The sequence below is a fragment of the Cavia porcellus genome, unplaced genomic scaffold, assembly GCF_034190915.1.
Source record: "Cavia porcellus strain 051 isolate PalLab524CR breed Dunkin Hartley unplaced genomic scaffold, mCavPor4.1 scaffold_5, whole genome shotgun sequence".
NCBI lineage: Eukaryota > Metazoa > Chordata > Mammalia > Rodentia > Caviidae > Cavia > Cavia porcellus.
Window position 1 is genome coordinate 59,695,816 of NW_026947488.1, and position 17,074 is coordinate 59,712,889.

Consider the following 17,074-nt stretch of genomic DNA (forward strand, 5'->3'; position numbering starts at 1 on the left):
GGAGGCCAACCTTGGGCTTCTTGTTGCTGAGCCATGGTGGTTTGCTTTTTTTTTTAAAAACAACATAAGGTTAGCAGAATGTGTTAGGTACATTCACAAAGAGGGTGAGCTCTGGATAAAGTCTTGTTTCCTTTCTCACTGGTCACCTCAGGACACTGAGATAATTCAGGGGCAAGTTGTCAAACCAGGAATGAGTCTTTTCACCCAGAGTCTTGCCTGTCTCTGAGGTTTCACTTACATGTTTATTCTATCTTCCAGGAAACATTATAGAGAAGGAATATATAAGTGGGAAAGGGTATACTCATCCAATCATTGATTCATTCAATAAACATTATAACATATATACCATATTTCAGGAATTGTTCCAAGTATGGAGATGTGATAATGAAGAAACCTGGCATGGCCCCTGCTCTTTGGTAGCTTATATTTTAATGGAAAGTAAAGACAAGAAGATAAACAAGCATCAAATAAATTGAAAAGGTAGGAATAAATTCTAGAAAAGTGATGACAGGCTAATGTTATGGAAGGATAGATTCTCTTTGGGCAGAGACGTAGTTTATAGGTAGAAAAGAACTCACCAAGGAGATAACATTTGAATTAATACCTGAAAAATCCCCAAAGGCCAGACACACAAAGATCTATGAGTAAAGCTTTCAATGAAGATGGGAACAGGAGTCAGGACTGGAGGAGGGGAATGAGTATGTTTGAAGAATCAAAGGAAGGTTCAAGTGCCAACGTGCTGCATTCTGGGGGAACAGGATGAGGACAAAGAAGAGGGGTCAGATCTTGTGGTGAAAATAACCAAGCCAGCCTGTAGACACATGTACAATGGGCTCCCTGCCAGCTCGATCTGCGGGCACCTGACATCAGTCCCTGTTTCCGGTGTGATCACTGATGATAGCCTGCAAGGCAGTTGGCTTTATCACTTTCATAGTCATACACCTTCATGTAGGCAGGTATATCTAGATTGTTTTCATTCCTGTCAAGCTTCTGACTGGTCTCTTCCACGTTTCATTCTCTTTCTTCACTCTTACATTGGCCAAATGAACAGAAGTGGCTTTACAAACTCAGCAATCCAAGCCAACTAGTAGAACTTCCATCCAAACCATTCATGCTATGTGACAGGGAAATAGTCCTACCCTTTCCAGTAATGCCTCTGGCTTCCTTATTGAAAGCGGTATTGGGCTACTCTGGAGTAAGTCAGACTCCAAGAGCTCACATTAAATCTCACTAGTAAAAGCAGGGCTTCGCCGTTTTGCAGAAGTTGGTTCCTTTGTAGGACATTCATTCCAATGATGTTAAAGACAGTTACAGTCTAAGAGTCTTCTCTTCCCCAGAATAACATCATTAGTTCCTAAGTGATCCTCCCTGATGGAGTTTCCAGCTCCTTAGAAGCTCTCAGATACATGGTGTCATTTAGTATTTATTTGGTAAGAAATGCTGGAAAATCCGAATCAGACAGCTTTGATCCAAAAGTGTATTGCTTGCCTCATGAGATTAAAAGGTCTAGCTAGAACTGCAGGACTGCCTTGGTCCAGAAGCTGGTTTCTCCCTGTTGCTGGTTTAGGCTTTTTTTTTGTGTTGGATTCATTCTGTTCTCCCATACTGTAATGGTTGATGCATTGTGTCAACTTGAGAAGTTTAAAGGTTTAACTGAGAGACTCAGCAGGAGGCCAGGACCCTTACTTTGTAAATATCCTCATCCTATGGGAGAGGAGGGCACAGAGATTTTTGAAAGTGCTACACCCACCCTGGGGGAGGGAAGTGTCCTGTGTACAATATAAGAGCAGAGGCTTGTTCCCCTCTTTTGCTGTGGCTGCTGCCTTAAAGTGTTGCCACAGTGCCATGCCACCGAGCCTTGCAGCCAGCTGATTGTAGACTAAAACCTCCAAAAACTGTAAGCTAAATAAACATTTCCTTCCTTCATTCTGGGCATCAGGTATTTTGTCTCAGCAACAGAAAAAAAAGAACCAAGACACACACAGTGCCCCAAACTAGAATCCGAATATAAATGGAAAGCTCTGATTGACTTATCTGGTTCACATTCCTGCTGGTAGACCAGAGAGATGTGATCAATTGCATCTGGGATAGACATTCTGAGCAGGGAGGAGAGGTGGTTCCCCCAGACAGCTGCGGATGCTGCCACTTGGTTAAAAATTAAATATAAACTTTGGGGGCAAAACAACAGCACTCTAACTCAGCTACATTTCTGACAATAGCAAGTAAGCTTCACTTTACCAGTTTGGGGTACAATTAAATTAATATTTCTCTATGTAATATTCCAGTTAAAGCCTCCATGTCCCCAATCTTAATTCATGTTTTCTTTTTTCCTCATGTCTGTCCAGCTGAAGTAAAGCAAGAAATGCACAGAGAGTTAACTGGTGCTCATTTGTATTTTGTCTTTGGTGGAAATGCCCACAATGTTTAGGGTGGAAACAGAACTCAGGCATTTTCTGAAACTTGTAGAGCTCTTGTCTCTGAGGGTTCAGGAAATTTTCAATGCTGCTGACACTGTTGGTCTCAGTGCAGAAGAGTATCACACCACCAGTCCCAGGCTAAAACCTTGGAAAACCTGTGACCTGAGCAACTGGGCCTCTTGTGCAGCTTGCTGCCTCACGTTGTGACAGAGGCAGGTTTTCTGCACCTCCCAAACCCACTTTCTAGTGCCATAGGCTCAGCCAATGGGGTCCCCAGCAAAGGTTAGCCTGGGACCCCTGCATATGCATAAAAAAGAATTTAATGTGTGAGGGCTTTTTGCCCACAGAGCAATATTATTATTCTATTGTTGTTGTGCTGTTATTTATGACTTTGTTCCTCTTTTAAGGCTCTTATTTCTTTTTACATCCTTAGTATCATAAGCCGTGCTTAATTTTTTCCTCCTACATTTTACTTAACTTACAGGATCTAGCAAGCACTTTCACACATACAAAGTATTCTTGGGAAACAGAGGTCTTCTAACAGCTGTGTGATATTCTGTCATGAGGCTGGCCTACAGATTTTTGGATCCTCCTATTGTTGGCAAAGAATTGTTTTAAATCTGGGAAATACATGAAGAATTACTTCCAGAAGAGAAAACTGCAGCCCAATGAAGCTGATCATCTGTTTAAATGCAGCCAGCTGGTGGGAGACCGGCTGCAAGGAGATCTGCAGCTCCTGAGGACCAGGCCTCTGGTCTCCCTGTTGTCACATGTTGCCTCCTGGATCTCTGCAGGGCACTTTTGGAACCTAACTGTAGGGTACTGTCTACATTCTTTCTAAATTACATTTCGTAATTTGGGCATATTACTCTTGCCTTGATCATTTTTTATCTTCTATCGTACAACCATTAGCTAATGAGGGACCCTGTAGCCAACATCAGAAATTGTGGCCTTATCCTCTATCAAGATGTATGTCCTAAATCATCTAAGTGCCAAGGAAGGGGAAATATTGTCGTAGCTTTGATCAGATATCCCGATGGTCACCAGCAATTACAGGGAAAGGTGCAAATTAGCAAGTCTCAGGCCCTGTTTCTCAGGGGTCCCTGCATCCTTGGGTTTGACATACTATGATCAGCAGCATTCCAGCAGGAGGCCGTGCTTTGCCTAAGGGCCAGTGCTTGCAGGATGGAAGAGGGATAATTACTGGGTGGAGAAAAGGAACTGAGGAGAGAACAAGTGTTGCAGCAGACTCTATGCTAGGCTCATGGTACCAGGGCTGGGACAGTAGCATCGTGGTAGAAGGGGCTTCCTGGATGATAGGGTTGGTGCAGTGTGGGGGCAAACATAGATCAAGGGAATCTCCGTTTTGCTCAAATTAAGGAACATTTTCTCACCCTGAAGTTGAATTAATAAGCTCTAAACACACAAAAGGAATTCATGACAATAAAGATGGCTCTTCAAAGCTGGGACTTATTCTGATTTTTTTTCCCTTCACATTTTATGAAACACATTTTATCCAAACTTCACAAATGAAGCTTTGACATCAGTACCTGTCATCACTAGAACTCAGTTTTGAGTCACCTAATATAATTTTTTCCAGATCATCTCATACTAACCTCATCTTAGTTATATGAAATAAATCCACTTAAAAATTTGTCTTTAAAACATTGTGATTCAGGCTTACTCTCAACTGACATTTTTCACAGATTGCCTTTAGAAAATGCTTAATTTATACAGATGTGATTGGCAGACACTAGAGAATGTGATGGTTTCTATTTTTGGTTAACGTTAATCATTGGCCATATGGTGTAAATTTCTAGTATAAATTCCATTTGTAGGATGTTACAGCTCATTCTTGGATTGTTATAACTGTGTAATTTAGCAGTGTTAAAAATGAATTTGAAATGTAGTCCAGAGCTTATATGGTGAGCCGCACAAGGGCTCACTATGTGTGTATAGAGAGGAACTGTTTCCATGGGAACTAAACCTTTTGCAAAAGGCTTCCCAGGTACTCCCTGCTGCAGTGTGAGTGCAACATCCACGGGATATGACCTGGGTCATGTGCTCAGCTCCGACATGAATTTCCAGGGGCTGTGAGCAGAACCTTTAACCTCTTTTGGATTTAGCATTCATATCCGAGAACTGAAGAAGCTGGACTTAACCCATGGCTACTAGATTCTGCAGTATCAATGACCAGTAATATGATTTTTAAAAATTATATTTTTAAATTTTAGAACAACTTTGGATTCACAGAAAAGTTGCGAACGTAGGCAACTTTTCCTAATTTTATTCATCGCTCAGGTCCTCTTAACACCTGACAGAAGCACAGGACATTTGGTGACACTAAGAAAGTAACAGAGGCAAAGCACTGTAAAGTGCAGACATTACTTGGATTTCATCATGTTTTTCTTTAAGATCTTTTTTCTACTCCAAGCGCCAGTCCAAGACAGCAATTTACATAGTTATTGCATCTCCTTAGTGTCTTCCAATCTGTGGCCATATCTCAGTCTTTCTTTATCACGACCTCATAGTTGTTAAAAAGTACTGGTCAAGTCATTGCAGAATGTGCCAATCAGTCGTATTTTTAAAAAGTAAGTAAACAAATAAACAGAGTCTAAGCTGGCAAATTTTATTTGGCAGAATATATGAGTAAAAGCCCTGCGTTGCAAGTAGCAGGAAACTGGGTCAAAGAGGAGATTTGTCAATTCATGTAGCTAAAATGACCAGAGGCATTTGTGAGTTCAGGATGACATTTGTATCAGTTTCACCCTGTCTTTTGGCTTGATTCTTCTCAGAACTGTTGGGTCTTTTTCAGATATCCATTCATCACCTAGTCGCAAGGTTGCTGCCAGAGCTTGAAGGGCTATGTGCGCTCCACATGTGTGTGTCTGTGTGTGTGTTTGCATGTGGTAGGGGTAGGACGCTCAGCTCTTTTCTCAGCTGAGCTCTGAGGAGTTCTGTCTTGGTCATTTGCCCAAACCTGAATGAACGGAGAAGGTAATCCCTTTTTTGCTTTGCAAGGAGGATTCGTTGATAAGGCCAACGTTTCATAACTCTTGGGTGGGGAGAGGTCCTAGGTGAGAAAGACTCAGAAATCTTAAAGACCGATAAGAACCTGGGTTCTGGGTAATGCCACGTAATTGCTGAATTCACCAAGCTGTAGATGACATGAAATACTAAATCTCCCTATTGTTTACTCTTGTTAGATAGATTTCATATTACTTGCATCAGAAAGTATCCTGAGTGATACAATGATACATGCTACCCTGTTTCCTTAATAAAGGTTTGGTTTTTTGGGGGGTGTGGGGAGTCACCTGTAGTAGATGGCCAAACAGAATGGAGCTCAAGATGTTCTGGTGCATAGTTTTCATCAGAATTACTGTTGTTGAAAACGAAAGCTGAAATCATACTCTTTAGTTCCACACAGCATAGAGCATTACTGTAATAGCATTGACATTTCTGGTATCTTCTTCCCATGACAGCTGGAAGAAAGCTCTGGGGGATGGGCCAGTGTGGGATACGAATGGTTCTTATTGCTTGGAGCATGTCTGTAAAAGGCTTCTGATCACTCTGTAGCTACTACATTTCAGAATTGCTCAGAACACAGTCTCATGGCAGAGATGTGAGCTCCCTGGGTAGCCAAGGTCTGCCTGTGGCCCGTAGCCTCAATCAGGCTATGTCAGCAGCATACAGGTGTGGAGCCCCCAGCAGCAGGGGCCTTCCTGTTGGTTTGGTTTCCTGTCAAGGAAATCTTCTAAGCACTACAGTAATGAACTTCATTGGTTTCTACCCTTTATAGCCAATGGGCTTTTTCTCCCTTCTTTTCCATTTTAAGGAGACTATAACTTGTATTATTCATTAACTTTATGCAACAATAATTTGCAAAGCAGAAAGGGGTCCCATAGTATAGGCATAAAAACTGACCATTTGTACAGTAAGGATGAAAAAAATTGATCCATGGTACACTCCTTTCTTTAGTGATGTATATAAAGTTTTGCTTACCCTTCTGCTTTTTAAAATGAAACAATTTCTACTCCTTCCTTCCCTCCCACACACACTTTCTCATGAGCAGATGCACATTGACATAAATGCTCTCAGATCTCTTGCACATCCACATATTTTGGGCATGTACATAAATCCATTTATAGGGCTTAACCCATGAATCATAGGCAGAAGATTCTTATTAGGAATGGGGAGTGGCCTCTTGAAGCTTGCATAGCATTTACAGTATTTGAAGGTAGAAAACTCAACATTCTATTGGAAGCCTAGACATTCATAGCTCTCTCTGCATTTTTATAGTAAAAATTCAGATATAGTATCAAGCCCCAGGGGCAATAATCTCATATGACAACAGGTTATCAAGCACATTTAGTGAGGAAATGAATGCTACCCTACACCTGGGGTTTTTCAAAATAAAAATGCATAAAGCAGAACTTTAGGGAAGATCAGTTGTTGCAGGATAAATAGTGAATGTCCCCAGATTGTTAAGTGCTCAAACAATTTTTACATTTTTTCTCAGTTAAGTTTCCTCAGGACTGTGGACCGGCTCGTGCAGATTTGTTAGTTTTCAGTGAACTGAGTTCTGTCTTTAATGTGAGAGTGGCCCGGACTCCCACAGCAGGTTTGGGTACGCTATGCATTGCCAGCGACCGCACCGAAGCCCCAGGCCCGGGCCAGCACCTCATTGCTCAGCTTCACATGGTGCCTCTGGGTCTCAAATTAGTTTTGCTGAAACTCTATCTTTATGTGGGTCACGGCTCCTTTTTTACTTTTTTTTTTTTCCTTAAAAACTTTTTTCCACTTTAAAAACAAACATAAAAACCACCCTGCCATTTCCAGAAATTTCTGAACTTCTTATTTCCTGTTGGTTTTTTGAAGGGCATTTTTTGCTAATGAAGTTTCAAGATGATTTCTTAAAATGTTATAAGGTTATGTAACTTTGCTGGTTTGAAACTATTTTTCTTTGCAAAATTCTTCACTGTTGAGTCTTTTTCTCCTTTTACAACAGATGCTTCCTTCTTAACTACTGGTGGCCGTGATAGTGAAACCAGAATGGGTTTCACACCATATTCATCTCAGTGCTAATCCATGATGCACTATTTTTCTTCTCCAATCCCATATTTAACAATCCTCTCTGGTTCCTAGTGTGATCCTGCCAATTTATCCTGTTTCATCTAAATTCACCCTCTGATTCCTAAGCATGGACCTGTGGATCAGCCACTGGGTCCGTGGGACATCAAGAAAATACTTTGTACCAGTAGCCAGGACTTAGGGTACCAGTCTGGACTCTGCCTCAGTCTCCCCATTTGCAGAACATGGAGCCTGCCGTGGGTGTCCTTACAGAGCTTTCAGACCTGGGCCCTTTGTGTTCTGTTGTCTAACTAGATCCTGATGATTACATTTCTAAATTAGGCCTTGGTGAAGAAAGTTCTGGAGCCTATGGCTTCTTTGCTTTAATTTTCTTTCTAGTAACTGCAAAAAACAGTGTGTCTTCCATTACACACATTCTTTTCCGCTCAGTCAAGGCCATGTGCTTGAGGTGGGAATCCGTGTCTACTTGTGTAATGACTTGGATATTGGTATTTGCACACTTACTGATGTAGACTGTTTGCTCTTCTCCTTAAATCTTGATCACTAGAATTATTTAGTTTTCTCCCCAAGAATTAAGATGATAGGTGTGATGATACGTTGCAAGGAGGCCAAGCTTTGGTGGAGGCCACTGGCTCCTTGCTTTTGGGTGATCCTGGGCTGTCTGACTTTTCTTTCTCCCACCTGTAAGGTCCCCTACTTGGACTGCAGGGCTGTATGGAGTTAAAATGATGCACTAACTTCCCTGAGAAGAGTGGTTGTCCTCATGCTAAGTGACTGTATTATAGCCTGTCACCTGCTGGCTGTAGGAGAGCATACTGTGTGACCCCCTCGGGTGGACTGTAGACCCTTATGGCATAGTAAAATGAGATGGGCTATAAATAAATAAAAAATAAAGCAAAAAATAGAGACTTGCTTCTTGTGACTCTGTTAGGTTGCTGGTTAGAGAGTGTTTACCCAGAGTCCCATGACTCTCTCTTTCTGTCTTCTTCCATTCCTCAGTTAGAATAAAAGAAAAGAACTTTCTCCGAACTTTCCCATTCTTCCCTGGCTTGGATGCAAACGCGGAAATTCCATCCTGTATTTGTTGCCTGTTTCCATAGTTACCCAGATTCCAAGCACTGGCCCTGGGCCCACCACAACTCATCCCTCAAAGTCTCCTTGGCAGAGGACAAGCATTCCTTCTCCCTGTAGCACATCAGAGCCAAAGAAGGCTGCTTCGCTGCCCTGATTCTCCCAAAGCCCCCTTCCCAGCCCCGCTCCTGTATGACTCGATCTTGTCTAGGTGGTTCTCTTTGGCATCATGTTGGAGCTGTGAACACAAAATAACAGCTTCTTTCATTTCTCTTCTCTTCATTTGAGCTAAGGAAATACTTTCGTGTACCAAACACTACACCCTTGGAAAACACTCCAGATGGTTCTCATTAACATTCCAATTCCTTTTTTTTTTTTTTTTTTTTTGCAATTCCTTTTTCTCCCTAGTCTCCTCAAACAGCTATCTTAGAAGTAAGCAAACACCAAATTAAGAAACTAGTTCCAATGAATAGTCTTTTCCAGGGACCTTTGGAATAGCCCTAAAGGAGCCTCCAGATCCTTTTCTTGCCAATGGCCACCTAGTCCTTCATGGGGCTGCTGTGGATAGCAGTCCAGGGTGTGCCTTCTGTCCTTGTCACCAGAAAGATTGCAAACACACTGAGGGGGCATGTTCTCTTAAAGAGTCAGAAGAGAAGCAGGATCCCCTGCTCTCCAGTAGGCTGTGGCCCCGAGGAGCCTGGGGAGGGAATGTCTGCCCTAGTTAGTGCAGATGTGGCCTCCACAGGTGACTGAAGTCATCCTCCCTGGGGGTGAGGCATAATCCAAGGGGCTGCGGTGGGGGTGGAACAAGGACTGCCAACATCTTTTGGCCACAAATGCGGCCAAGCAGGCCACAGGCCATGCTTCCACACCTGGAAAAATCTGCTTGTGCAGGAGAAGTACATGTGCACCCAAGCATGGTATTTAATGTGTTTTTATTTCCAACTTTATATTACCAAGAAAAACTTAAAATACAGAAAAGTTGTAAGTATAGTACACAACACGTATTCACGTTCCCTCTCCCTGGATTCAACAAGTGCTATATCTTGGCATTTTTGTCTTCTCTCCCTAGCCCACCTCTACCTTTCTAAATAGATAAGTATCTTTTGCTTAGTATTGGCAAGTGTGAATCTTGCTTACACAGTGTTGTAAAAGTGTTCAGTTTATATACTTATGTAATGAGTGAATATACTTATCAAACATTCAAACAGAATAGAAGTCTAGAGTGAAGCAAAACCCAGTCGTGGACCCCTTCTCCTTTCACTTTCCCTATCCCTTTCCTGACCTTTGTGTCTGTGGAGATGTACAAATGTTTAGATGCAAATAGAAATTCTGGTTGTATGTATGTTGAAATACAAATGAGATTATATTGTATGCACTGCATTGTGAATTTTCACTTGGAAAGATGTCTAAGATCTTTGCATATTAGACCTTGGTTTTGGGGGCCAGAGATAGAGCTCAGTGGCAAAAAGTGCCTGCCTGACAAAATGCTAGGTCGTGAGTTCTACAAAAGAACTTAGTTCTGTCTCGTTCTTTGATGACTGTAGGGTATTCCAAAGAATGATTGCAGAATAATTTTCTTAATGACTCTCTCTTCATGGGCACTTCAGTTCTTTATTATTTTTCCATTACTCGCAATGATGCAATCAATGTCCTTGGGAAATATTTCCTTGAGGACAAGAGCCAGTATATCTTTTTGACAGATACTTAGAGCTGGAGTTGCTAGATTGGATTCGATGCATATTTAACCTTTGGATAGATGCTGCCCAAATGTTCTGCAGAATAGTTGTTGCAAGAAGCACAGATTACAAAATAGCCTCTTCCCCACATACTCACAACATTCCTTCTGATTTTTTTTGCTGAATGAGAACTAAAAGCATTCCTGGTTGAATTTGTATGTTTCATTGTTAGTGATATGTTGGAGTTCAGCTACAGAAGGCAGAAGTCATTTTGGTCTATGTAGAAAGAGATTTACCATTTAGAATTTGAAATTTTGTCAGATAAAGCAAAATGGTACCTCTGGGTGGAGCTCCCAAGACTGACCCTTAGAACTCCAGCTTGGAATGGATCAGCCAAGGGAGCTTCTTGTACCCCCATGACCTGGAACTTAGGAACAGGAAGGTGGGACTTGACGACCGAATTGACAGTCTGGAAATCAAGAAACTCCAGCCATACCCGGTCTTCAGGGGCACAATGCATGAGATACACAACGGATGCCCACATCTTATCCATGACAAACAACAGCTGCAGAGCGGATGCAGACCCTGAAGTTTTTGCCTTTGTTGGTGCAAGAAAAATTCAAACTAAAGTGTTAAAATCAAGGATCCTCTCAAGTCTGTTTGCTATTGGTTGGCAGTACTTTGAAGGTATATTGATAAGCATTATCTCTTATTTATTATCAATGTAATTAAAATAAAATAAAATATGTAAACATTTCAAAGGAATTCTACACTGACCACTGATGTCAAAGAATAATTTCATATGGAAAGAAGCCTTCTCAGATAAACTCCAGAGATTATGTCAGACAATAGGAACAACAATGAATTTGGGAGCAGAAGACCTAGGTTCAAGTTCTATTCTATTTACCAGCCCCCATGAAGAAACTCATCTCTAGAGAGCTTTGGAATTGTAGATGTTAGCTCATCAAGATGCAGCAGGCAGCAGGACAAGCTGCAGGGCATGGGCATGAAGTTCAGTAAGTCAGTCTAATATATGCCACAATCAGGTTTTCATGATTTGTGATTTTTTTCTGTTCATTTCCTGGTTTACTCATTGCCCTATTTTTTTTTTTTTTTTAAAAAACTTGGGTTGTAATAATTTTTCCTATGAATTTACAGAAGTTTTTATGAGTTATCTGGAAAATAATTTTTTTCTTTCTTTTTGAAACAGGATTGCACTATGCAGTTCAGATTGGCCTCGAATGCACTTTGTAGCTCAGGCTGGCTTCAAATTCAAAGTGATCTCTCTGCCTCAGCCTCCCGAGTGCTGGAATTACAGGTATGTGCCACCGTACCCAGCTCTGCAAAAATAATTTTTGTCTTTAACGTGAGGACTTTTTGAAAAAAAAATAATTTTTGTCTGCTATGTATGCTGTGACCACTTTCTATTCTTTTTTTTTATTTTTAATTTTATATATTTTGCCATATAGAAATTTGAGGTTTATCTATTTTATGTTTTGGTCCCTGGGTTTTATAGCTCACTGTAGGAGGAGTCTATCAAGGTTCCTTAAGCATGCAATTAGACTTTCTCATAACACTTCCATAAATTTTTATGTTTATTTTTTGGAACCATTTCTAATATGTGACTGAGGTAAGACTCTATCTTGGCTGTTTTTCCTTAAATGGCAAGTCAATTGTCTTAGAAAACTTGAATAGTTTGCTTTTTAAAATATATTTTAAATTTGGAGTAGAAAAAATAATCTCTTTTTCTGAAACAAAGCCAAGATAAAAATTTAAAAAGCTAATTTTTTTTTCTTCTTTTTATTGGTACCAGGGATCGAACTCACGACCGCTTGCTTGCAAGGCAGGTTCTTATGCCGCTGAGCTAAATCCCCAGCCCCCAAAAGCTAATTTGTTATCACTTCATATTTGTATTACCTAAAAGCTTCAAAAATAGGGGGTTTGGCATTTCCCAAAGCACAGATATGACATGTCCATTCCCCTAATCAAAAGCTAAGATTGAAGCCTCCTTCCGGAAAGACCCAGCTGTGATCGCTGCTGACCAGCCCCCATCTGCTCTGCAGTCCCCCAGCCCTCCCCATGGGCACCCACCGTCTCCCTTCCTTGCTCCTTTCCCTAGAAAGGAGGTCATATCACTTGAATTGGCTGACAGAAGCAGAAAATGTGTGCAGATGTCTATGTCAGCAATTTCTTTATGACATAGTAAATCTATTTATGATGCTTCTCTCGCTATTAGGGAATGGGCAGAACAATTCTTTGTTGCAGTACATTTAATGACCCTGGCCAGCATCCCACTAAATGCAGCAGTCTTCTCTGACACCCACCCAGTCATTGTGACAAACAAAGAAATGCAGCCACGTGTTGCCAAACATACAAGTCACACCCCTTAGTTGAAAGGTTGGAAAGGAGAGAGGAAAATGAATTGAACCAGAAATAACAAAATGTCATGATGGTAAGGCACCTTTCCCAGTTCCCTTCTACTCTCTAGCTATCCAATTCTAATTTTCCAAAGGTTACTTTTTCTAGAGTTTTCTTGAATTCTAATTATAGGAGATTTAGTTCTCCTTTGACTCCCCTCTTCCATGGTAACCTCTCTATATATCCATCATCCATCCAAGTGTCTATAGTAACTATTCATTGTGCCTCAGGCACACTGCCCACTTTCTTCTACTAATATAGCTTTTGATATGACTAACATCTGGTCTCACACATGATCTCAGGCAGAATCTGACACGTGACCAACCTTTGCATCTTCCAGAGCTGGTGCTCACTGCTGAGTAGCTGCGGAATGAGAGTGATTGACTGTAGATATAAATTTTTTAAAATTTTTTTATTTTTTTGGTCTTTTTCATTTTTATCGGTACCAGGGATCGAACTCACGACTGCCTGCTTGCAAGGCAGGCGCTTATGCCGCTGAGCTAAATCCCCAGCCCTGTAGATATAAATTTTGAGACGCATCTGAACTATTTTTTCAAAGGGAGTGAGAATAGGGTTTTTTGTTTGTTTGTTTTAGTTTTAAATACAAAACAAAACAATGAGAACCATCTTGGATTTCAAAAACAAGACAGTAGGAAATCAACAATAGTTACTATGTTGCATACTATTATCCTCTATGTAGTTGCTCAGACTACCAGGTATAGGCTTGCAAAGTTAATCCAACAATACAAGCCCTAAATTGCTTCTTTACTCCAGTTGCCATCATTTCAGAAAGTTCAAGTGTGTGGCTTCCAATGTCTTCCATGTCTGTGTCTCCTGGGCTTGTTCTGGGTGAGATATAGGCATGCAAAATTAATCAAACAGTATAAATACTATGTTACTTCTTTACTTCAGTTGCTATCATCTCAGAAATTTCAGGTGTTTGACTTCCAATTTCTTTTGTGTCTACATCTCTTGGACTTCTTCTGGGTGGGCTGGAGGTCTGTGACTGGCCCTTGCTCCTTTGTCTTGACGTTTTCCCATGCTCCCCTGAGTGAGCCAGCTGCCAAATCCCAGGCACTTCTGCATGGACTGCCTTCCCTGTGGTGCAGGGGATTGGGCTAGGCACCCGGGTCCTTCCTGTATGAAGTTTCTGGGGTGATGGAGGATGTGGGCCAGTGGATCACCAGTGCTCCCCAGTGTGGCCTTCTTTCCTCTGGGCCCATGGCCATGCGCCTGATTTCTTATTTTTGCTAGATTCTTGCATTTCTCACCATGTGCTTCAAGTCTCATTTCAGATCCTTCCTGGGCCCAGAGGACCTACTTCCCTCCTTTTCCTCATGTTGCTACATTCCAGTGTCTGGACACCAAATCTTGGAGAGGCTGTTTCTCTGCTGCTCACCACTCCACCATCTTCCTGGAAGTTCCCAAAATAGATTTTTTTTCTTAAAAAAAAAAAAAAAAAAAAAAAAAAGAACACAAACAATGCTTTTCTGGGTTTCACAATTTGTACATTATTATTTGAAAAAAACTGTCTACAACTTCACCACTTTTTCAGAGTATCAAGTAAGATGTGTCGATTTCTTTCCTCAGCCAGTCAAATCTTGTCCCTACAGGCAACTATGGCCAAGCATTAGCTGTCTTCCTTCTAGACGTTATAAAACATGCTTATGCAAATTCACAGACTGCCGTGTTCGTACGTGCGTTTATTAAATTAACACACACAAAAGGTTAAATGAAGCATGAATTTGAGAGTACAGGTATAAATTTATGTAGTAAATAAGTTACAATGCTTAACTTAAATGTGTATAGTTCTTTATAGCTACGAAACAGTCCTGGATACGCTTTTATTCCCTAGCTCTTTGCTCAGAGAAGTTGGCAGTCTATAGTGAGTAAACATTGGAATAAAACTTGAACCTAGGTCTTCTGCTTTCTAATTCGTTATTGTTTCTAGTGTGTGAAGTAATCTCTGGAGGTTATTTGAAAAAGTTTCTTTCCAAATGAAATTGTTCTCTGACTTCAGTGGTCAATGTACAATCCCTTTGAAATGCTTAAATATTTTATTACACTGACAATAAACAAGAGATAATATTTATCAAGTGCTCAGCATGTGCCAGAAACCATACTAAACACTTGAGTTGTATTATTTCACTTAATCCTCCAAGAAACACATCAAGTAAGCAATACTGTCAGCGGCATTTTTAATGAAGAGACTTGAGGTTCTGAAAAGGAAATCGTCTGCAGCGGAAAGGATTTTCTGTCTCCAAGGTTGGTACATTTAGCCATTGTACTTTGTGGTACCTATATACATTCTATTTAAGTGTAATGTTAAGTAAGTAGCTATTATACAAAACAGAATGTGACATGAATTTGATTCGAGTTTTACTTTTAGAGATATTTTCCACCTGAAAGAAGAAGAGACAGGTCTAATGTGTAGAGTAAGATATTTAGGTAATTGAGTAACAGCAGGAGACAGAAAACAACAAGGAAGAGAGACAAGAACACATAGAGAATAACTGAGAGAAAGACAGATCCAGGATAAAGCGGCAGAATCCCTGGGAAGAGAGGAGACCAGAGCTCCAGCCCTCAACACCACTTCCATGAATTCCCTGGGATTCTCCAACCCAACCTGAGACTCATTTTTCCTGTACCCCTTCGTTCCTTGGTGCCTGCACTGTTGAGCTAAGAACTCAAGCCCCTTGTTTCTCTAGCTGGAAAACAGCTGTGGTTGAGCAGGAGGCAGTGGAGAGGCCGGAGTGGTCTCACAACAGCTACACAGTCCTGAGAGTAGGTGCCGGATGGAGAGGAGCCCAGGAATGCAGCAACTGGGATGAAAGGAGCAGAAAAAGCCACCCTCACTTGGTGGGCAGAGCTGCCTCTGTCTGGGCTGAGCTGGGGGACATCAGGCTGCGTGGTGTGGGGTCCTGGGGGCAGATGTTCGAGCCAGCCAACCCTCCAGTGATGCGGCAGGGATGCCGGCCCCTCAGGCCTCCTGAGGATGCTCTCCCGGTAAGAAGGGATGCCGGAATGAGTACCATTCTGTTAGTACAGTGGAGGGGCGGGGAGGGCAGCTGTCTGAGACTAAGGTAGCAGGTAGGGAGGGGCAAGGGCAGAGATGCCAGAAGGGTGGAAGCTTGATCTCGATCAAGACATGGGTGGAGGAAAGCCTCTTTTGCCCTTGGGTGGTGGCATCACGATAAAGGGCATCTGAGTCATCAGGGAAGGCATGGAATAACTGGGATGGGTTTCTACATCAACCTCTCTCACTTCCTTTCCAGTCATTTGTTTTCAAATTCCCCATCCTCTGCTGCCCCTCTCCCCACAAACATATCCGGTTGGTGTATGCTCTGTGCCTCAGTGTGTGTTTGTATTTGTGCGTCCTGTGCACAGCTGGTTCTGCCTAAGAATATTAGTTGAAAATATGAGAATTTGTAATTATCTGACTTTTTTTGGACTTACAAAACACCTTTTTTTTTTTTTTATCATGCCTCAACCAAATTTGGTAAACTAAAATTAAAACCTGGATAGAACTCTAGAACTCTTTAGGTTGAATACAACGAATGAACTCACGAGCTGACAACTGTTCCCAGCTCTGTGTCTGTGCGTCTCACACCTTTGAGTCAGAGGCTCTATCCTGAGAGAAGACTGTAGAGGCCAAGATCACATAGCCCTTGGCCACAAGTCGGGTGAAATTTCGGCAGGGACGCGCTTCCAGCCCTCTTAATGCCCGCAGGCCCAGTACTGCCACTCTGCTTGCAGCGTCTCTCAAGGGCAGAGGCCAAGACTGTCTGTCCTGTGGGTCAGGAAGCCCACCAGGTCACCCTTCCCCCAGAGGACACACATGGCCCTTCCGGGCCAGCCCCTACCTCGTGCTGCTTTCCACGGAGTTTCTGGGGAGCACAGCAAGGGCCCTGGGAATAAAAAAGCAAGACCAACCTCAGAAACAAAAGTGTTTCAGGAGCTTGATGGGTTATTCTAAAATGATCCAAATGATTTCACTCAAGGAGCTGGGAAATAGTTTCAAGGAAGCTTCCAAGGCCTGAATATCAGTTGGGGTCACAAGCAGGCATGTCCTGATTCTGGCCATTTTTTTCTGTAAATCAAAACTCTGAACAGCCCCTCCAGCAGTGTACTCTCATGTGATCCCCCCACTGGGCAGAGGAGGTGACCAGTCCAAGTGTCAGAACCCCCGCAAGACAGCATCTTCCTCACATAAACCCCTCCTCCAGCACTTTGGGCCATGTGGACAGGCAGAAATCACTCAGTTTTAGATCACTTCAAGCAAAAGGCAATGTGCTTAGATTCAGTTTTGAGAGCAAGATTCGAACTTTCTGAAAGGAATTGAGCGCCCCCTGCTGGGTTCTAAATGGCATTAACATTAAACTACAGCAACATTGGTTG